The 22,031-nt window shown below is 52.5% G+C and overlaps 1 protein-coding gene across 14 annotated transcripts in view; it reads left to right on the forward strand.

Moving 5' to 3' along the window:
• Nucleotides 1-22,031, forward strand: part of LOC137656632 (uncharacterized) — a 425,700-nt gene that overhangs the window by 29,412 nt on the left and 374,257 nt on the right. Inside the window, exon 1 of one of the 14 annotated variants that reach the window (XM_068390803.1) lies at nucleotides 13,134-13,245. The exons of the other annotated variants lie outside the window; for them this stretch is intronic. The gene's annotated coding sequence lies outside the window, so the exon portion shown is untranslated. Of the gene's footprint in view, nucleotides 1-13,133; nucleotides 13,246-22,031 lie in introns of those variants that run through there. 14 annotated transcript variants of the gene reach the window in all.

The raw sequence follows: 22,031 nt of genomic DNA on the forward strand, positions 1-22,031 counted from the left end.
AAACTTTCCATACGTGTGTGTTCGTGATTGGTTAACGGAAAATCAACGGAGTCTAGAGAGTAAACATGAATGAATCAGAATGGGAAACTTGTCCAGAGCAAGTATTTATGTGAAATTTGGGCATAAGGTAATAACAAAATGTATAAAAGTAATATAGCAAGGTTAAATGGAATGTATGATAAATAATATTTAATAGGAATATAAAATGAGGTGATTTTATAAGATATCGGATAATAAAACGAGTAATTGTTGGGTCAAACGTAATATGTATACGAGGGTATCACATAAAAGGAATGGTATCGTTGTACTGGATCAAGTAATGTTCGTTCCGTAACCGAAATACAGACCACGCTATTTACATTGGGTATTACTTTTGGCGTAGCTGAAATGACGAGCCATTAGATTTTTAACGGGGGTTTACTACCCCCCCCTCGCTAGTTAGCAAGGGGGTAGGGGATGGGGAGCTAGCTACCCCTCCCCCCTCACACACCGGTGAACTGATTCACTTCACTTTCGGCTTGGGTGACGGTCAGACGTGTCTACCTCACCCTCGCATTTTGACAGCCTTAATCTTTTTTGCTTTTTCTTTCAGAGTGTGTTCGGAAGTTGGCCTCTACCTCTATCATGCGGAAATGCCCTGGCTTACCCGACCGCCCTTGTGGGACGTTCATGTCGGCGGTCGAGACGGACCCTCACACCTAGTGTCCGTACTGCAGAGGTCAACGGTGTGATAGAGAAAATGTTTGTAGTGAGTGCAGGGAGTGGTCTACCTCCCAGTGGGAGAGGTTTTCCCGGCGACGGAAGAAGTCTAAGCGGGATATTTCTCCTTGAAGGGTTGCCTTGAAGAAGGAAAGTTCCAAGGACTCTTCTTCCGCTGTCCGAACCTCCGCCGAAGCTCCCACTCTATCGATCTCTCGTGAGAGGCCGGCGAGTGGTAGCGTAGGCCATTCTTTTGTTGACCAACCTCGGGGTTCGGGAGAGGGAGTTGTCTCCCATAGCGAGGCAGCTCCTCTTCCGGGGGAGGATATTGATAACTCTGTTACTAATGATGATTTATTGCAGCTTTGGGCTTCCTTGGGCTTATGGGTTTGCCCTCCAGGGAAGCCCTGTTTGACTTGATCCAGTTGGGAGCAGCTGTCAAACAGTCGCCGGTGATAGCGGAGGTAGATCCTCTGTCTATCGTCGACGTTGTTGTGGAAGAGGCTTCCGACGGGTCGGGTCAAACCCTTGCCTTGGTTGCTGATGTAACTGAAGGCTCAGTTCCCCCTTCCGAACATCCTTGAGGGAGAAGCCGAGTCCAACGGTCTCTCCTGCAGGTGATTCTCCCCCTCGGGGAGTTCACTGACAGAGACTCCTCTTCGGAGGACCGACGATGGTGTGCCTGCTCCTAGAGGTCGTCTTCGCCGCAAGGCTCGCCCTCCTCTCCGCCGTAGAGGCCTTCCTTCTCCCTACAAGGGGATTAGGAGGCGCCTCTTCGGTTCTTCACCCTCGACGTCCCCCGCAGAGGTTCCTCCTCGACGTGAGCTGACCGTTGCAGCTGCATCCCTGGACCTCTCTGCAGATCGTTCGCGATCTCCAACGCCTGCCAGACCTGTGGACCTGCCTTCTCCGTTCCTGGAAGCTGACGCACTGTGGGCGCCCACGCACCTCGTTTTCCAACGGTCTCTGGTCCCTTCAGGGCAGAAGGACTTGTCTCACAATGTGAGCAAGTCTCTTCAGCACCAGGTTTCTCCTGCTCGCCCACGTTCTCCTGCGCGCTCGCTACTGCCTCCTGCGTGTCAGCGATCTCCTGCAGCAGAGGCAGAGTCATCTCGTCAGCGCTCTCCTGCTCGTCACCATGCTTCTGTTCGCCAGAGCTCTCCTGCTCGCAAGCGCTCGCCTACGCGCCAGCGTTCTCCTGTGCACCAGCGTCACCTCGCCAGCGCACATCTGCGCGCCCTGTTCCTGCCACGCGCCAGGCGCGCCCACGATCTCCTGCGCGCCCACGATCCCCAGCTCGCCAGCGATCTTCTGCGCGCCCTCGTTCGGCCGCGCGCCCACGATCCCCGGATCTGGGTACAGGCAAGAAGATGCCTCCTTCTTCTCGCCCGCGATCACCTGCTCGCCCTCGGAGCTCGCCTACGCGCCATCGTGCGCACTCGCCTTCGCGCCTTTCCAGAGCTGGACGAGACGCTACACGCCCGCGCGCTCACGGAAAGTCTCCTACACGCCCCCACGAGCAGCCCCTGGTACGCTCCTCTACTCCTGTTGGCCCTGCGCCCAAGCCGCCTGCTCCTGACCACGCGCCAGCGATCTCCTGTGAGCCCGTGCGATCTGTCGCCAGCGTGCACACGATCCTGCGCGCCAAAGGTCTCCTACGCGCTCACGCGCAATCTCGCCTGAGCACGATCGCCCTACGCGCCATCGCTCGCCTGCGCGCCATCGCTCACCTGCGCGCCATCGCTCGCCAACACGCCGACGCTCGCCTGCGCGCCAACACTTGCCCCTGCAACTGCGCGCGCCCCCTCGCCCGTGCGCCCGCGCGCGCCCCTCGCCCGCGCTCGCGTGAACGTCCGCCCGCGCGCGATCCCGCGATTTGTCCATCGCGCGAGCGCAACCCCACACGCGATTCTCGACCGGTTTCGCAGCGCGAGCAGCTTAGCGAGTCTTCAGGAGCGCCCACAACCAGGTCATCATCTTGACGATCCCCCCCTTCCCGCAAGCGCAGGACAGCGCGCTCGCAGGAGGAGGGGAAGTCTTCAGAGAGGTCTAGGCACCATTCTTCTTATTCTACTTCTTTTCAGGCAGGCCCTGTGGTGTCTACTCCTAAGGATTGCCCGATCCCCTTCCCTCCAGTGGGAGTCTCTGACAATGCTTCCGTCAGTCATCAGCCTTGGTTTGGGTCCCTTATCAGAGCTGTCGTCCAGGCTGTTAGCCCGCCTTCGCTGATTTGGGCCTCAAACCAGCATCCCCACTGAAGAGGAAGAGAAGAGTAGAGTTTGTGGTGACTTCTCCTAGGGTCAAACTGGCTCCCAAGAAGCCCGTAAGGAAGGCTCCTTCCCCCCCTCATATATTCTCTCCTTCTCCTTTGGACGAAGCTTTTCCGTCCTCAGGAGAATCTACCGAGGCGAGGCCTTCCCCCACCGCACCAATGGGAGAGACCCCACCTCGAGTAGGAGAATCGTCGTGTACTGGGGCGGAGAAGAGTCCTAAGGCTTCTTTGCTGGAGTCCTGCATCCCTCCTTGAAGGGAACCGAAGGACTCAAAGAGCGTCCCGAAGTCTTCTTCAAGGATTCGACTAGAGCCAGCAAGACCCCAGGAGAACGCCCATGTGTCCCCCCAAGTAGAGCAGCTGGGGAGAAGAGACTTTGCTGCCAACTCACCAGGAGGAGAGCAGCATGATTCAGAGCACGCCTTCTGGCAGGTCCTGACTTTGATGAGGCATCTTAACAAGTTCAAGGACCCCGAGACCGCCCCTCGTGAGGGCAAGGATACGGTCCTGGACCAAGTCTACGGCACTCAAAAACCCTCTAAGGCCAGCTCAGCTTTGCCTTGGTCCCAAGGGGTGAAGAGTGCCAGAGATAAGGTCAAGGGCCAGCTTGCGGAACTCGCCTCCTCCAGCCGTTCCCCTGCTGGTAACAAGCTCTTCCCACCTCCTCGTGTCCAACAGAGGAGGTACTTCGAGATCATGGAGGAGCCTTGTTTAGCTCTTCCTCTTCACCACTCCGTGGAAGAGCTCACCAGGGGAGTCTTATCTTGAGAGAGACTCCAACCGGCAGGTGACATTCTCGGCAACGGAGATCCCGAGTCAGGAGAAAATCGTAAAGTGTGCCATGCAGGGCACTTCGTGGCTGGATGTCTGGCTAGGGTCTCTGGGCATCCTGTTGCATTCCGATGATCTTTCCAAGGAAAGCACCAGGAAGGCCCTGGAGACCTTCCTCCTCTCGGACACACGTACCATCGAGTTTCTGGCCTACCAAGTTTCGAACTTGTGGACAAACTCGATCTTGAAATGTCGTGATGCGGTGACCGAGAGGTTCCACGTGAAGGTCCCAGCCGTGGATGTCTGCAAGCTCAGACACTCTTCCATACTAGAAAAGAGTCTGTTTGAGCCCAAGGATGTGGAACAGGCAGCTGAGAGGTGGAGGAAATCGAACTACGATTCTCTCTTCCAAAGGGGTCTTACATCTAAGCCCTACAAACCTCCAGCACCCCAACAACCTCGCCAGTCCAAGTTGACGAAACTGGTGCCGGCAGCAAAGACGAAGGTGTTCAAACAGCAGTCCTTTCCTGTCAAAGACAAGAAGGGCGGAAAGTCCTCCAGGGGAGGCAAGAATCCTAGAGGGAGCGGCTGAGGCCGCAAACGCTAGGATTGGCAATCCCCCTGCATGTCCACCAGTGGGGGGATGCCCACAAAGTTGCGCGTTCAGGTGGCAGCAACTCGGGGCTGATTCCTGGACGATCTCCGTGATCAGTCAGGGATACCGCGTCCCGTTCACGACATCTCATCCTCCCCTGACAGCGAGTCCAGTGTCGTTGAGCTCCTATGCCATGGGATCGGTAAAGGGCTAGCCCTTTGGGCAGAAGTCGAGACCATGCTCAAGAAGGATGCTCTCCAGGTCGTCGACGGCTCCCCAGGCTTCTTCAGTCGACTCTTTCTTGTAAAGAAGGCGTCTGGAGGCTGGAGACCCGTCATCGACCTCTCAGCCCTGAACAAGTTTGTCAAACAAACTCCGTTCAGCATGGAGACAGCAGACACGGTCAGACTTGCAGTGAGATCGCAAGACTTCATGTGTACACTGGATCTGAAGGACGCGTACTTCCAGATCCCAATCCATCTGTCTTCCAGGAAGTACTTGAGATTCAGCCTAGACAACCAGATCTACCAGTTCAAGGTGCTGTGTTTCAGTCTCTCCACAGCACCGCAGGTTTTCACCAGAGTGTTCACCCTGATATCTTCGTGGGCACACAGGATCGGCATCCGTCTCCTCCGTTATCTGGACGACTGGCTGATCCTGGCAGACTCGGAGTCGACCCTTCTTCGACACTGAGACAAGCTTCTGGGACTTTGCCAAGATCTAGGGATCATGGTAAATCTCGAGAAGTCTTCTCTGCTCCCATCTCGACGACTGGTATATCTAGGCATGATATTGGACACCAATCTCCACAAAGCCTTTCCATCAGACGACACGATAGCATGGCTGAGGAGGGTCGCAGAGCCTTTCCTCAGACGAGAAGAGCTTCCAGCCCAATCGTGGTTACGTCTCCTAGGTCACCTTTCCTCCCTAGCCAGTCTGGTTCCAAACGGCCACCTCAGGATGAGATCCCTGCAATGGCGGCTCAAGTCCCGGTGGAATCAAGGGTACGATTCCCCGGACATCCTGGTCCCTATGGGCCCTACGGAACGGACGGACCTTCAGTGGTGGGTGACGGACGGACGCCTTCGAAAGGGAGTGGATCTTCTCGTCCTCCCCCCGGATTTGATGCTGTTCTCGGACGCTTCAAAAGAAGGGTGGGGGGCCCACGTTCTGAACCACAGGATCTCAGGCCTATGGGCAGAATCAGAAAAGTGCCTCCACATAAATCTGCTAGAAATGAAGGCCGTATATCTGGCACTTCAACAGTTCCAACGGATCCTGGCGGGTCACTCTGGGGTGGTGATGAGCAACAACACCACGGTGTGGCTTACATCAACAAGTAGGGAGGTACCTTTTCACAACAGCTATCCCATCTAGCAGTAGAGGTACTGAGATGGACCGAAGCCCACTATCCCATCTAGCAGTAGAGGTACTGAGATGGACCGAAGCCCACTTGATTCCACTATCGGCTCGCTTCATTCCGGGCAAGAGGAATGTGCTCGCCGACAGTCAGAGCAGAGCATCGCAGATAGTGAGTACCGAGTGGTCTTTGGATCCTCTAGTAGCCAACAAAGTCCTGACTTTGTGGGGTTCCCCGACAGTGGACCTGTTCGCGACAGCCTTTAACTTCAAGCTTCCGCTATACTGTTCCCCAATCCCGGACCCCAAGGCACTCTGGCAAGATGCCTTCCAACAACAGTGGGACAACATCGACGTCTACACCTTCCCACCGTTCTGTCTGATGAGAAGGGTGCTCAACAAGACCAGACTATCGGTCGACCTGTCGATGACCCTAATATCTCCGCTATGGCATCATGCAGAGTGGTTCCCGGACCTTTTGCAGCTCCTGACGGAACTCCCGAGAGAGCTTCCTCCACAACACGAGCTACTCAAGCAACCACACTGCAACATCTTCCACAAAGCCATAGCATCGCTTCGGCTTCACGCCTGGAGACTATCCAGCATCTCCTCACAGAGAGAGGCTTTTCGCAACAAGTTGCGGAGAGGATGTCTCGACACCTGCGAATCTGCAGGGGTCTACCAGGCGAAGTGGAGAGTCTTCTGTGGTTGGTGTCGTGGAAGGGGTATCTCTCCCCTCGATGCCACTATTCCAGCAATAGCGGAGTTTCTTGTGTATTTGCGGGAAGAAATGCGTCTTTCGGTCTCGGCGGTGAAAGGTTATCGCTCAGCTTTAAGCCTGGCCTTCAGGCTGAAAGGAATGGACATTTCCTCCTCGCTGGAACTTTCCTCCTCGCTGGAACTTTCCTCCTCGCTGGAACTTTCCCTACTCATACGAACCTACGAGCTTACCTGCCCTCAGTCGGAAGTGAGACCCCCTCCATGAACCGTGGTTCGTGTCCTCAGGTCTCTTAAGAGACCTCCGTTCGAACCATTACGCCAGGCTTCTGATCGTCACCTGACTTGGAAGACGGTGTTCCTGCTTGCTTTGGCCTCGGCCAAGCGGGTCAGTGAACTTCACGGTCTCTCGTACGACGTCGCCCATTTAAGGGGATGTGGGGAGGTAATGTTCGGGTTCGTCCCCGAGTTTGTTGCTAAGACTCAGAATCCTGGAGTTCCGGACCCACGGTTTGACGCCTTCAGGATTTCGAGTCTCCGTTCTGTAACAGATGACCCAGACCATCTCCTACTGTGCCCAGTAAGGAGTCTGAGGCTCTATCTGAAGAGAACAGCTGCAGTTCGTCCTCGAGTGCAAGCCCTGTTTGTTAGCACAGGGAGGACGAAGAGGAGGGTCACTAAGAACACCATCTCAGCTTGAATTCGCAGGGTTATCCACCATTCCCTGAATCCAGACCCTCCTCCGTCACGTCGCCCGAGAGCACACGATGTCAGAGGTCATCGCTACGTCCCTGGCATTCAAGAGAAATTTCTCAGTGACGCAGGTTCTACAAGCTGGGGTCTGGAAGCGTCAAACGACCTTCACAGCCCACTACCTTCAGGACGTGACCCACAGGAGGCTCGATACGTTCTCTATCGGCCCTGTGCTGGCTGCACAACAGCTGGTCTAACCTCAGGCTCCTTAATGGACAAGTAGCAGAAGGTTGAGGGCATTGTTATCCGGTTTTAGTCTGCATGAATGAAAAAGTATGTCTTGCCCTTACTCTCTTCTTCATCCTCCCCTCTCTTGGGGAAAGCAGCATCCTGGGTTCTCTGCACAGCTGACCTCAAACCACTGCAGGTAAACCATGCTTCCTTGTGTTCCGAGTATTAATATAATACTGACACGTCCCCCATACCCTGACGAGGTGGTATTGGGAACGTCCTAGCCTAGATTTCCATCTAAAGGACTTCAGGTCAACTTCCTAGGACGAGTCACACTTCTTTCCTTCACACACTAGCTTATGTAGGCCGCACGTTCCTTGCGGAGCAAAGAACTTGCGAGGTGCAGGGACTCCTTATCTCGAGTGCTACACACTCGGATCCTGAGTCACCGGGCAAAGTCAAAGCCAGTGAGGCTGGGACTTACCACCCTACCTAAGGGTTGAGTCACCCCATGTAAATAGCATGGTTTGTATTACGGTTACGGAACAAATGACAAATTCGGAGATAAATTGTATTTTTCCTAATCATAAAAACCTTAGCTATTTACACATGGCTCGTCATTTCAGCTACTCCGAAAGTAATACCCCATGTAAATAGCTAAGGTTTGTATGGTTAGGAAAAATACAAATTATCTCCGAATTTGTCAGTGAACCCTCGCTACTTCGCGGTTCGACCATCGCGGATTCACCACTTCGCGGGTTTTTTCCATAACCCATATATATATATACATATCGCGGATTTTCCGGAAATTTCGAAAATACCGCGAAATCTGAAGACCCCCAAATACGATATTTTGTTACCTGTAATTCCATTAATACTGTAATTAGTAATATCTGCTCTTACTGATTGTTCATTGCATTACATATGATATATAATTCAGCACAGAAAGAAATGAAACACGAAAAGAGAATGTGATCATACGATAATACAGTACTGTATACAGTACGTAGTAAAATTAAATCGAACATGAAACGCAAATCAGATGCAGTCATACCATATGAGAATGGTGTAAGGCTGCTGATGGCTACTATACTACAAATGTAATGGATGTGCATCTTTTCCATGATTCTTTTGTATGTATACGTACGTAGTACTGCATCCAATAATATTCTTTGTTGCAAAAATCACATTTCGAATAAGCGTACGAGAGAGAGAGAGAGAGAGAGAGAGAGAGAGAGAGAGAGAGAGAGAGAGAGAGAGAGAGAGAGAGAGACATCCTACAAAAGAATAAAATAGCATACGTAAAGCTATTACGTGTATTATTATTGTTATTATTATTATTATTGTTGTTGTTGTTAATAAAATTATTATTGTTATTATTATTATCATTATTATTATTATTATTACTGTATTATTATCATACGATAATTCAGTACTGTATACAGTACGTAGTAAAATTAAATCGAACATGAAACGCAAATCAGATGCAGTCATACAATATTAGAATAGTGTAAGGCTGCTGATGGCTACTACTGTGCTACAAATGTAATGGATGTGCTTCTTTTCCATGAATCTTTTGTATGTATACGTACGTAGTACTGCATCCAATAATATTCTTTGTTGCAAAAATCACATTTCGAATAAGCGTACGAGAGAGAGAGAGAGAGAGAGAGAGAGAGAGAGAGAGAGAGAGAGAGAGAGAGAGAGAGACACACACATCCTACAAAAGAATAAAATAGCATACGTAAAGCTGTTATTATTATTGTTATTATTATTATTATTGTTGTTGTTGTTAATAAAATTATGATTGTTATTATTATTATCATTATTATTATTATTATTACAGTACTGTACTGTATTATTATCATTATTTATTATTATTATTATTAATACTGTACGTACGGTATGCGCGGGGTATCTTGTACTTTGAGTTGGTAACCTACGCATCATATACTGTAAGACGGGTTGTGATTGGTTCAAGCGCTGATAGATGACGAATCAGAACTCAAGTTTTGTTATCTAGCCTGTGATTGGTGTTTTGCCCGCATCTCCAGCTTCCAGCATCTAGGTTCTCGCAGGCCCGGGTCGTCCACTTTCTGTTACCGCGTATCGCTGAGTAGACGTTCTTAAGTTTGTGAAGTTTAATCTGTGCTGTGTGCGACCTTTTTAAGTTGAACTTTTTGTCAAATCCTACTGTACAATGCCTCCCAAGCGTTCTGCTTCTACTAAGGCTGGTAGTGAGCCTAAACGCCACCGAAGGATGATGACGATTGCTGAGAAGGTTACGCTTCTCGATATGTTAAAAGACGGTAGAAGCTATGCGGCCGCAGCGCGCCATTTTGGGATCAACGAATCTACTGTTCGCTATATCAAGAAGGACGAGGCGAACATTAGAAAGACGGCTGCAATCACCTTTAGCAGATCAGCGAAGCGAGTCGTTACAACGCGTAATAAAACGATCGTACGCATGGAAGGTGCTTTAGCTGTGTGGATTGCCGACTGCCGGAAGAAGAACATAGCCTTGGATACAAACACCATCCGAACAAAGGCTTTGAGCTTGTATCAGAATTTTGCTGCAAAGGAACCTCAAGACGACGATGGCAACCATGCTGAAGAAGATTATGATGCAGGTGATCCTCAACCAGGGACATCCACTGATTCCCAGCCTCAGAAACAACGTTTTTCCGCCAGCAAAGGATGGTTCGCGAAGTTTCAGAAACGCTTCGCCCTGAAAAGCGTTTCCCTGCATGGCGAGGCTGCTTCGGCTGACACTGCCGCTGCTGAAACTTACGTGAACCAGACGTTCAAGAATATTATCGCCGAAGGTGGATACAAGCCGGAACAAGTCTTTAATATGGATGAGACCGGCTTGTTTTGGAAGAGAATGCCGTCGCGAACTTTCCTGTTCAAAGAGGAAGCCAAAGCCTCTGGCTTTAAAGCATTCAAGGATCGCGTTACCCTCGTGATGTGTGGCAATGCTGCTGGATTTTTGCTAAAGCCGGGGCTTATTTATAAGTCGAAAAATACTCGCGCTTTGAAAAATAAGAATAAGAATCTCCTTCCCGTGTACTGGATGCATAATCCAAAAGCATGGATTACGAAAATGCTGACCTCCAACTGGTTCCACCAGTGTTTCATCCCGCAAGTCAATAAATATCTCGTAGAGAAGGGCTTGCCATTCAAGATCCTTCTCCTTATGGATAACGCTGGTGGACACGCAACTGACCTGTCGCGTGAGGGCGTTCAGGTTGAGTTCCTGCCACTCAACACCACGTCATTAATTCAACCGATGGACCAGGGGGTTATCAGGGCGTTCAAGGCCCTCTACACGAAGAATACCTTGGTGGACCTCGTTGCGTGTGTGGATGCTGCCCAAGATGATGAGGATGAAGATTTTAACTTGAAGGTGTACTGGCGGCAGTACACCATAGCCACGTGCCTGAAGAATATTCAGAAGGCACTTCAAGAGATGAAACCTGCAACTGTGAATGCGAGCTGGAAGAAGTTGTGGCCCGAGATTGTTTACGACGACGAGGGATTTACACCTGCTGAAATCCAACACTCTGCAGTACGCAAATCTGTGCAGTTGGCTGCCATAATTGGAGGTGACGGGTTTGGCGACATGACGACTGAAGACGTCGACGAGTTGTTGGACTGCCATTCCCAGCCCCTAACTGACGCAGACCTCGAAGACCTGACGAAATCGGCAAGCGAAGAAGAGAGTGAAACCCAGGAAGAGACCCAAGAAAATGTCGAAGAAACGGGCTTAACACTAGAACGGCTTGCCAATGTCTGCAACCATATAAAGGAGGTGAAAGAAATGTTGCAAGAGTGGGACGAGGATATGGTTCGGTCGATGCAATTCTGCAACAAGGTTGATGACATAATGACTCCCTACAAGATGCTCTTAGATCGAAAAAAGAAGCAGCGGCAACAACTTCCGATCACAATGTTCTTCCAGCCTCGCAAAAAAGAGCCAGTTCCTCCTGCTACTACGCCTTCGGAAGAAATTGAAGAAGTTGAAGAGGTGTCCCAGGAAAAGACACCTCCGTCTGAAGAGACGTAAAATACTACCTGGCTGCACAGTAGAACACATCATCAGCTTCATCATCATCATTTCTACTGTGCAGCAAATTCATCGCCATCATCATTCAAGTTTTTCTTGAACTTCTTTCGTGGTGAGTACAGTAACAATCTTTATTTTTTACTTTAATATTCTCACATTCTAATATTTGTGCCTGTTTTATAGTTTAGTACTGTATGCATTAAGTTAAAGGAAAGGTTTTAAAAGTCTACATGTTGTAACCTATCATATTTTTTTGTTTAAAATTTACATTTACGTACGTAAAACAATCTCTCTCTCTCTCTCTCTCTCTCTCTCTCTCTCTCTCTCTCTCTCTCTCTCTCTCTCTCTCTCTCTCGTAAATTGTTTTCCTGCTTTGCTACGTACAGTATGTACTGTATGATTTTATATAGATACGGTAAATTATATTTGTACTAATAACATATTTTGTAAATGCTTTTACTGTAAATATCATTATTTATCACTTTCATCATGCGCGTTAAATGCCTTCTTTGTTCTGAGCATGGTTGTTTACTGAGCGTACAGTAGTTTATGACGCTGTCGTTTCAGGCGTCGTCATAAAGAAAAACATTTCATTTGGAAGTCCTAAGAAAAATAAAGTAAAACATTGGTAATAAAAAAAATCAACATACTGTATAATCAATATAATCGATGCAAAAACTAACCTATACATATATGTGTACACTAAATGAGTTTGTTTCTTCATTATGATCAGAGATGAACGTAAACAAAACATTGGTTGCCATTTTTTATCGTGCTTTTTAGGTGTTTAGGAAACGCATGATATAAAATCGCCTTTAATATTTGTGCCTGTTTTAGTTTAGGGTGCTGTAGTACATGCATTAAGTGTTCTGTACATTAAAGGGTAGTTTGTTAACAGTACTACGTACAAGGGAAGGTTTTAAAAGTCCGAATATACATGTTAAATAAATAGGTAAATATGATGTCACTACTTCGCGGAATTTCACCTATCGCGGCCGGGTCTGGAACCTATCTACCGCGATAAACGAGGGTTCACTGTACTTGAATGACGTGAGTGAAGTCGAATAGTTACATTTCATGGTTAGGGAAAGAGAAATCCTATTGGTGGAGGAGGAGGAGCCTATGCGCGGGTTGTTGCGCAGAAGGCCGAAACCTTCTATGTACAAACGAACGAACGGGAGCGACTACAATCGACAAGTAGAATGACAAAAAATAAATGAAAAACACTGCTAATGTTAGCATGTTACGGTAACATTGCCGCTGCTCTACATCACACGTTGGCAGCTCTGGTTACCATATTTTTTCATGAGTTATAGCATTTGCAACAGTGCCTCCAAAGTTTATCCAGTAATACTGTTTTGTCTCTTCCTCCGTTTATTATGCATCCAAGAAGGTAATGTATAGAGAAGAAAAGGCTTGTTTTACCATTATATATCATTTCCCCAGTATGTTTTCCCCACCCAAAACCCCGAGTTACCACTGGAGGTCCCCCATTATTGTAGGATATAGATATATATATATTTCGGAAACTACACTTGTATTCATTTGTGACGGCAACGAGTGTCACTTTCAAAGAGAGCGGAATTTTTTCTATAGAAAAAAAGTTTTTTTATTAGGTTACATTGCCCTGTAATACAGTAAAATATTACCGAAAATAAGACCGGTTTTTATTTAGGTGAATTCCAATGTTGATAATTTTCTTAAATCTCGTAATGTAATATACCAACATTTACAGTGTTCCAAGTGCAGTACTAAAATAAGGCAAAGCAGTTAAGACCCTACAGACTTACAGTCACAAGTTCACCCCCGTGACCCACAAGTTACGTTGTCACGGTCATAAAAGTAAGTCATTAATTTCTTTAATTTTAATGTGTTAGTTTTACTATATTTTGTTAGAGTGTGAAGCTCAACATTACCGCTTGCCAGTGCATACGAGGTTGATGTTTTATTTTCCTGTGATCGTAAGCAAGGAACAAGAACCATTATATTTAACGTTGCTAATGTTAGCGTAGCATTTCTAATTTTAGCGTGCACAGCTCAACATTACTGCTTGCCAGTACATATTACCGTAGCATTGCTAACGTTAACAAGGCCATCGTAACTTTGGTAACGCTGTGTAACATTGGTAACGTTGGTAATGTTAGTGTTCGCATTACATACGTGAGTGAAGTGACACAGAATTTGAACAAGTCATTATATTTAAACATTTTTGAATATTTAACTTAGCTGGTGGATATATATATAGCTAACGTCTCTAACGTTCTGACAGATTCAAAACGCACGAGTGATCACCGTGATAGTTTGCTGGGTGTACACTAGCGCCACCACTCAGCAGGATACTAAACATATTCCGATACTATTCAGTTCTTCTCTGTCGTTCTTACGATAAACATTGATTTCTTGCTCGCAACTAAACCTCAAGGGTTTCAACTATTGGTGAAGTACTTCTTTTGGTTTGGGCTTTCGCCGTGTTAGTTATTCTCAAACAATAAGATCTCCAAGAGAAACACTTTTTCAAAGGAGAGAAAGATTTTTACCCTTGCTTTTTTATATCTCTGGATTTTCCATGGTAGAGAGAGAGAATATGGCCGACCCTTCCCTCAGTGTATGGGAAGTGTGTGAAAGGCTTTTAGTTTTTAGTATTTATTTTATCATTTATAAATTCTTGTTGATTTTTATAGATTTACCTCTATATTTTTATATCTCACCCGCCTTTATTAGGCCTATTCGATTCTCTCTCCAATTGTACTTAATACCGAGATAAATTTTATATTTTTATAGATCGATGGGATGAATATTTTAAGTGATTTTTTGTCTTTTAAATTTATTCTTTGAATAGTCTTCGTTCTGTTTTCAAAGATGAACTAGCGTTAAGTTTATTTATGCTACGCAGTTTGCACTCTATCGTTATGATAGAGAAAGAGAATCACGGTTTCACTTTGCAGAGAGAGTTAATTGATTTTGACGTTTGGTTCATTCTTCTTACAAACTGAAGTTTTTTAAATACTAATTAAAAGGAACATGTTATTTTGCAATTTCTTAGTCATTTTAGTATTTTTCTTAGTCAAATAACTTTTTATTGACGAAGAGTGAGTGAGCCAATTTAAGCATTTTAACAAAATGTATATAATAAAAGACATTATTTGTTCTGTAACTGAAATACAAACCACGCTATTTACATGGGGTAATTACTTCGGCGTAGCTGAATGATGAGCCATAAAAGTTTTTAACGAGGGTTTCCTACCCCGCTGCTAGTTAGCGGGGGGGGGGGGGGGGGGGGTAGGGGGTTAGCTAGCTTACCCCCCCCCCCCCACACACACACCGGTGAAATGCTCACTTTAATTTTGGCTCGGAGAGATGTCAGATGTGTCTGCGCTCTCCTCGTTTTTGACTGCCATAATTTTGTTTGCTTTCTCTTTTCAGTGTGTGTGAAGATGGCCTCTTTTCTCATCATGCGTACGTGCCCTGGACTTTCTGGCCGCCCTTGTGGTACCTTTATGTTGGCCTTGGACACGGATCCTCACTCCTTATGCCCTCAGTGTAGGGGCCAACGGTGTGATAGGTCTAACGTATGTATTGAGTGTAGGGAGTGGTCTACTTCCCAGTGGGAGAGGTTTGACCGGTGACGCAAGAAGAAGGCTAAAAGGGATATTTCTCCTTCGGAGGTTTCTCGGAAGAGAGAAAATCCCAAGACCTCTTCTTCCGTCGCCCTTTCCTCCTCCGAAGCTCCCACTCGAGCGGCCTCTCCTGAGAGGCCAGCGAGTGGTAGCGTAGACCGCAGTGCTGTTAACTGATCCCTGGGTGAGGGAGAGGTAGTTGCCTCCCATAGCGAGGCAGCTGCCCCTCTTCCCCCGGAGGATGAATTTGTGTCTAATAATGATCTTTTGCAGCTTTTGGCTTCCTTGGGGCTACAGGGTTCGCCCTCCAAGGAAGCTCTGTTTGACATGATCAAACTGGGTGCGGCCGTCAAACAATCGCCAACTTCAGCGGAGATAGATCCTCTGTCTCTGGTTGACGTTGTGGTGACGGAAACATCCCGTGGGTCTAGCCAAACGCCCGTTCCTGTGGCTCAGGTAGCTGAAGGCTTAGACTCCCCCTCCGAACATCCTTTGAGGGAGGAGCTAAGTCCCATGGTCTCTCCTGCCGGTGATTCTCCCTCTCGGGGGAGTTCACTAACAGAGACTCCTCTTCGGAGGCCCACCGATGGTCAGCTTGCTGATCCCACGGCCCCTTGTGGGCGCATAAGGCGGAAGGCTCGTCCTCCCCTTTGCCGTAGAGGACTTCCTTCCCCCTTCAAAGGGGTTAAGAGGCGCCTCTTCGGCTCCTCGTCGCCACAGTCCTCTGCGGAGGAGACAACTTGCCATTCTCCTGTCCTGCCAGCTACCAACCTAGACCTCTCCAGGGATCGTTCGCGATCCCCTTCGGAGGATGGTCGTCCTTTGGGACATTGTGACCTGTCGCCCAGACCATCCACTTCCAGAGTTCCTGATGCGCGTGACGCGCCACCCGATACTGCCACTGCGCAGTCTCCGCCTGAGTGCTCGGCTGCTGATGTTGCTGCTGTTCTTGACTTAGTGCCTCGGCGCTCACCCTCAGGCGTTCGCGCCTCCGTTCCTGTTATGCGCCAGGGTCCCCCTGCGCGCCCACGGCCTTCGGCGCCCCGGCGCCCTCCAGCAGTTCCTGAGGTAGCGCGTCAGCGCTCACCTGCGCATATGCGCCCAGTTCCTGATACGGCGCTCCAGCACTCACCTGCGCATACGGGACCACCGGTGCCCCAGAGGTCACCTGCGCCATCGCGCCCATCAGCAGTTCCTGAGATAGTGCGGAAGCACTCACCTGCGCATACGCGACCAGTTCCTGACACTGCGCTCACCTGCGCATATGCGTCCACCGGTGCCCCAGCGGCCACCTGCGCTCACGCGCCCTCCAGTGCCTGCTTCATCGCGAGCGGTCCAGGAGGCACCTAAGCTGGCGCACAGGCGCCCACAGGTTCCTATGGACTCGTCGCGCCCGTCTGGGGAGACGCGCGACACGCGCCCACGCGCGGTTCAAGCTCCAGCGCCCACGCGCTCACCAACGCGCCCTCGCGTTGCTACATCTCAGCGCGTCGCCTAGGAGCCTCCCAAGTTAGCACATGGGCGCTCACGGCCGCCTCTGGGCTCTCCCTCTAGACCGCGCGAGCTTGCATCTAATGCAACCGCACACGACGCTCCAGTAACGCACCCTGTTCCCGCTACACACCCCGTTCCTGTATTCAAGGCAACTAAGGTTGCCCTTCAACGAACACCAGAGCGTTATCATCCAACGGCGCGCCCTGCGAGTACGCCGCAACAACGCACTCCGATGCGACCGCATCCTGATACGCTCCTTGTGCGCCCACGATCGCCGGCGCGACCACCGCACCCACAGGCGAGTATGCCGGTCTTATCCGACCAGCGCCAACCGCCGCGCCAACGCTTCATCCAGGTCGCTCGCGACCTTGGTCCAGCGCTAACGCACCCTCGTCCGGTTCTTCCGGACACGCGTTCAGGCGGCCCCATTATCTCGCGCCCTTCGCAGCCGCACCAGGTCGCTGCGCGCCCGCGCGTTCGGCCGCCTCCTGCTCCGGATCCTGGTCCCCACACGCCATCGTCTACGCGCTCAAGTGACCACGCTCCCGCTTCAGCTGTTGCGCGCTCACGCGCCCGCGCTATCGCCATCGCGCCCTCGTGTCTGCCCCCGCCCGCGAGTTTCCAGTATCCCGCCAGCCATTCACGTGTGACCCTGACCAGGGCCCGGCTTACGAGCCCCAGCGAGAGCGCCGCCAGGCGAACTCCTCTTCGTCGCGTTCCCCTCCCCACAAGCGCAGACCAGTGCGCTCGCCGGAGGAGGGGCGCTTCCTGGACAAGTCTAGGGACTCATCTCTTTCAGCCCTGCAGGCGAACCCTCGTTTGTCGACTCCTCCTAGGGATCCCTCGATCCCCTTCCCTCTAGAGGGGATGTCAGACAGCAGTCCTGGTTCGTCAGACAGCAGTCCTGGTTCGGCACCCTGGTCAGAGCCCTTGTGCAGGCTATTAAGCCCGCTCTCTCTGATTCGGGCCACGAACCAGCGGCAGCTTCCTCCCCCTTGAAGAGGAAGAGAGGAGTCTCTCCTGTGGAACCTCCTCCGAGGCCTATTCTGTCTCCGCACAGATCCTTGCGCAAGGCTCCTTCTCCCCCCAAGACCTTCTCGCCCTCCCCTGCGGAGGAGGATTACCCCTCCTCAGGAGAGTCGGATTATCCGGAGCACTCCCCCATCGCACCAATGGGGGAGGCTCCTCCTCCTCCTCTGTTGACGACCTCTGCTAATTCAATTAAGGAAAATTCTGTTGACGACCTAGGAACAAAAAAGGACCCCTCTACTAATGTTTCAAAACCAACTAAGTCGGGTAACAAAGGGAAACTAAGAATCCTTCATGTTACCCAAATTCCAATAAATACTCGGGTGGTGATCGGACGTGTCCACCTTCACCCTCGCCTTTTTGACAGCCATTAATCATTGCTTTTTCTTTCTTTTTCTCAGAGTGTTGTGAAGTTGGCCTCTACAATGCGGAAGTGCCCTGGGTTACCTGACCGCCCTTGTGGGACCTTCATGTCTTCCATCTAGACGGATCCTCACACTTTATGCCCTTATTGTAGGGGTCAGCGGTGTGAAAGTGATAATGTTTGTATGGAATGTAGGGAGTGGCCTACCTCCCAGTGGGAGAGGTTTTCTCGGCGCCGGAAGAAAAAGTCCAGACGGGATATTTCTCCTTCAAAGGTTTCTTTGAAGAAGGAAAATCCTAAGGACTCTTCTTCCGTACCCCAAACCTCCTCCGAAGCTCCCACTCGGTCGAGAGGCGTAGGCCGTACTGTTGTTGACCAATCTCGGGGTTTGGGAGAGGGAGTTGCCTCCCATAGCGAGGCAGCTCCTCCTCCTCCCCCAGGGGAGGATTTAAATATTTCTCCTGTTAATGATGATCTTTTGCAGCTTTGGGCTTTCTTGGGGCTTCAGGGTTCGCCTTCTAAGGAAGCCCTGTTTGACATGATCAGGTTGGGAGCAGAGGTTGACCCTCTGTCTATTGTCGAGGCTGTTGTGGCAGATGCTTCCAATGAGAGTGTTCAAACCCCTGCTCCCCCCCTCCGAACATCCTTCGAGGGAGGATCTAAGTCCAACGGTCTCTCCTGCGGGTGATTCCCCCCCCCCCCGGGTGATTTCACTGACAGAGACTCCTCTTCGGAGGACTGCTGATGGTTTGCCTGCTGCTCCCAGAGGACGCATTCGACGTTAGGCTCGCCTTCCTCTTCGTCGCCGAGGTCTTCCTTCTCCTCATAAGGGTGTTAGGAGGCGCCTCTTCGGATCTTCATCCTCGCAGTCCCCCGCAGAGGAACCTCGTCCTTCAGCTACCGTTCCTGCTACTTCCTTGGACCTGGACCTCTCCGCAGATTGTTTGCGATCTCCTACGCCGGCCAGACCTTCTGACCTGCCTTCATCTTTCCTGGCTGCTGACAAGCTGTGGGCGCCCACTCATCCCGTTTTCAAACTGGCACCAGTCCCTTCGGGGCAAAAGGGGCTTTCACACATTGTGTGTAAGCCCCTTAAGCGCTAGGTTTCCCCTGTCCGCCAACGTTTGCCTGCACGCAAGCGCTCACCGTTTGCTGCCTCATCTCGCCAGCGCCCTCCTGCACGCCCACGATCTCCTGTTTGCCCTGCAGTTCCAGAGACTACGCACCCACGATCTCCTGCTCGCCAACGGACCTCTGCGCGCCCTCGTCCTGATACACGCCATGGACGCCCTCGGTCTCCTGCTCGTCAGCGATCTCCTGCTCGTCAGTGATATCCTGCTCGCCAGCGCTCTCCTGCTCGCCAGCGCTCTCCTGCTCGTCATCGCTCGCCTGCTCGCCCTCGATCTTCGGATCAGGGCTCCAAGGAGAAACCTTCTTCCTCTTCTGCTCGTCAGCGCTCTCCTCCACGAACGCCGACTCGCCATCAGACCTCGCCTGCTCGCCATCCCTTGCCTACGCGCCATCGCCAGCAGTTTCCATCGCGCGCCCACGTACCCACTGCCAGAACTTCAGTTCCTGATGAACGCCCTTCTGCACGCCTGCGCGCTAAGGATATTCCCCCTGCACACATGCGCCCTACAGCTTCGCCCTTACGGGCCCTTAATCATCCTGTGACTGCACTCCATTCGAGGTCTCTGGAACGCGCACCAACGCGACCACGCACCCCGACAACCACGCGCCCTGTCGCTTGTGCGCCCTGTCGCCTGAGCGCCCTGTCGCCTGCGCGCCCACGCGCCCTGTCCCCTGCGCGCCCACGCGCCCTGTCGCCTGCGCGCCCACGCGCCCTGTCGCCTGCGCGCCCACGCGCCCTGTCGCCTGCGCGCCCACGCGCCCTGTCGCCTGCGCGCCCACGCGCCCTGTCGCCTGCGCGCCCACGCGCCCTGTCGCCTGCGCGCCCACGCGCCCTGTCGCCTGCGCGCCCACGCGCCCTGTCGCCTGCGCGCCCACGCGCCCTGTCGCCTGCGCGCCCACGCGCCCTGTCGCCTGCGCGCCCACGCGCCCTGTCGCCTGCGCGCCCACGCGCCCTGTCGCCTGCGCGCCCACGCGCCCTGTCGCCTGCGCGCCCACGCGCCCTGTCGCCTGCGCGCCCACGCGCCCTGTCGCCTGCGCGCCCACGCGCCCTGTCGCCTGCGCGCCCACGCGCCCTGTCGCCTGCGCGCCCACGCGCCCTGTCGCCTGCGCGCCCACGCGCCCTGACGCCTGCGTGCGCGCCATCGTTCGCCCACGTGCCAACTCGCGAACTCTCCTACACGCCAACGCTCGCCTGCGCGGCAACGCGCCCCCTCGCCGACGCACCACCGCTCGCCTGCGCGCCATCGCTCGCCTGTGCGCCATCGCTCGCCTGCTCGCCCTCGATCTTCGGATCGGGGCTCCAAGGAGAAACCTTCTTCCTCTCCTGCTCGCCAGCGCTCTCCTCCACGATCGCCGACTTGCCATCAGACCTCGCCTGTTCGCCATCGCTCACCTACGCGCCCTCGCCAGCAGTTTCCATCTCGCGCCCACGTACCCACTGCCAGAGCTTCAGTTCCTGATGAACGCCCTTCTGCGCACCTGCGCTCTAGGGATATTCCCCCTGCACGCACGCGCCCTACGGCTTCGCCCTTACGGGCCCTTAATCATCCTTTGACTGCACTCCCTCCGAGGTCTCCGGAACGCGCACCAACGCGCCCACGCACCCTGACACCTACGCGCCCTGTCGCCTGCGCGCCCTGTCGCCTGCGCGCCCACGCGCCCTGTCGCCTGGGCGCCCACGCGCCCTGTCGCCTGCGCGCCCTGTCGCCTGCGCGCCCACGCGCCCTGTCGCCTGCGCGCCCACGCGCCCTGTCGCCTGCGCGCCCACGCGCCCTGTCGCCTGCGCGCCCACGCGCCCTGTCGCCTGCGCGCCCACGCGCCGTCGCCTGCGCGCCCTGTCGCCTGCGCGCCCACGCGCCCTGTCGCCTGCGCGCCCACGCGCCCTGACGCCTGCGCGCCCACGAGCTCCTTCTGCGCGCCATCGTTCGCCCGCGCGCCAACGCGCGAACTCTCCTACGCGCCAACGCTCGCCTGCGCGGCAACGCGCCCCCTCGCCGACGCGCCATCGCTCGCCGACGCGCCATCGCTCGCCGACGCGCCATCGCTCGCCGACGCGCCATCGCTCGCCGACGCGCCATCGCTCGCCTGCGCGCCATCGCTCGCCTGCGCGCCATCGCTTGCCCGCCCGCGCTCCGTCACCCACGCGCGCACAGCGCGTGCCCACACAGGATCCGGCAGTGCGCGTCAGGTCATCTTCATCGCTTTCCCCCCCCCTCCCCGTAAGCGCAGGACAGCGCGCCCAACGAAAGGAAGGAAATCTCCGGACAGGTCCAGGATCTCTTCTACAGCTTCTTCTTTTCAAGCAGACCCAGTTGTAGTTTCCACTCCTAGGGATCTTGCGATCCCCTTCCCCCCAGAGGGTGTCTGACAGCGCTGTTGTCAGTCGGCTGCCCTGGTTTGGGCCCTTGATCAGAGCGGTTGCCCAGGCTTTCAAGCCCGCCTTCTCTGAACTAGGCCTCAAATCAGTGGCTATCTCGGCCCCCCTGAAGAGGAAGAGAGGAGTGGACGACGTGGTTACTTCTCCAAGGGCAAAACTGGTTCCTCGGAAGCCGTCGAGGAAGGCTCCTTCCCCTCCCCAGACGTTCTCTCCATCCCCCGTGGACGAGGGTTTTCTGTCCTCAGGGGATTCTCGTGAGGTGAGGCGTTCTCCCATCGCACCAATGGGAGAAACCCCACCTCGCGCCAAGAAGTGTCCTCGGGTGGAGGCGGAGAAGAGCCCCCATCATCTTTGTTGGAATCCTTCATCCCTCCCAGGAGGGAGTCAAAGGACTCCAAGACGGTCCCGAAATCTTCATCGAGGATCAGACCAGAACCAGCTAAGCCCGCGGAGAACGTCCACGAGTCCCCACAAGAAAAGCGTTTTAACTCTGATGAGGAACCTCGAGAGGGCAAGGACACGGTTCTGGAGCCAGTCTTTGGTACCCAAAAGCCCCCTAAAACCAGCACGGCTTTGCCCTGGTCCCAGGGGGTCAAGAGTGCCAGAGATAAGGTCG

The sequence above is a fragment of the Palaemon carinicauda genome, chromosome 17 (assembly GCF_036898095.1).
Source record: "Palaemon carinicauda isolate YSFRI2023 chromosome 17, ASM3689809v2, whole genome shotgun sequence".
Taxonomy (NCBI): domain Eukaryota; kingdom Metazoa; phylum Arthropoda; class Malacostraca; order Decapoda; family Palaemonidae; genus Palaemon; species Palaemon carinicauda.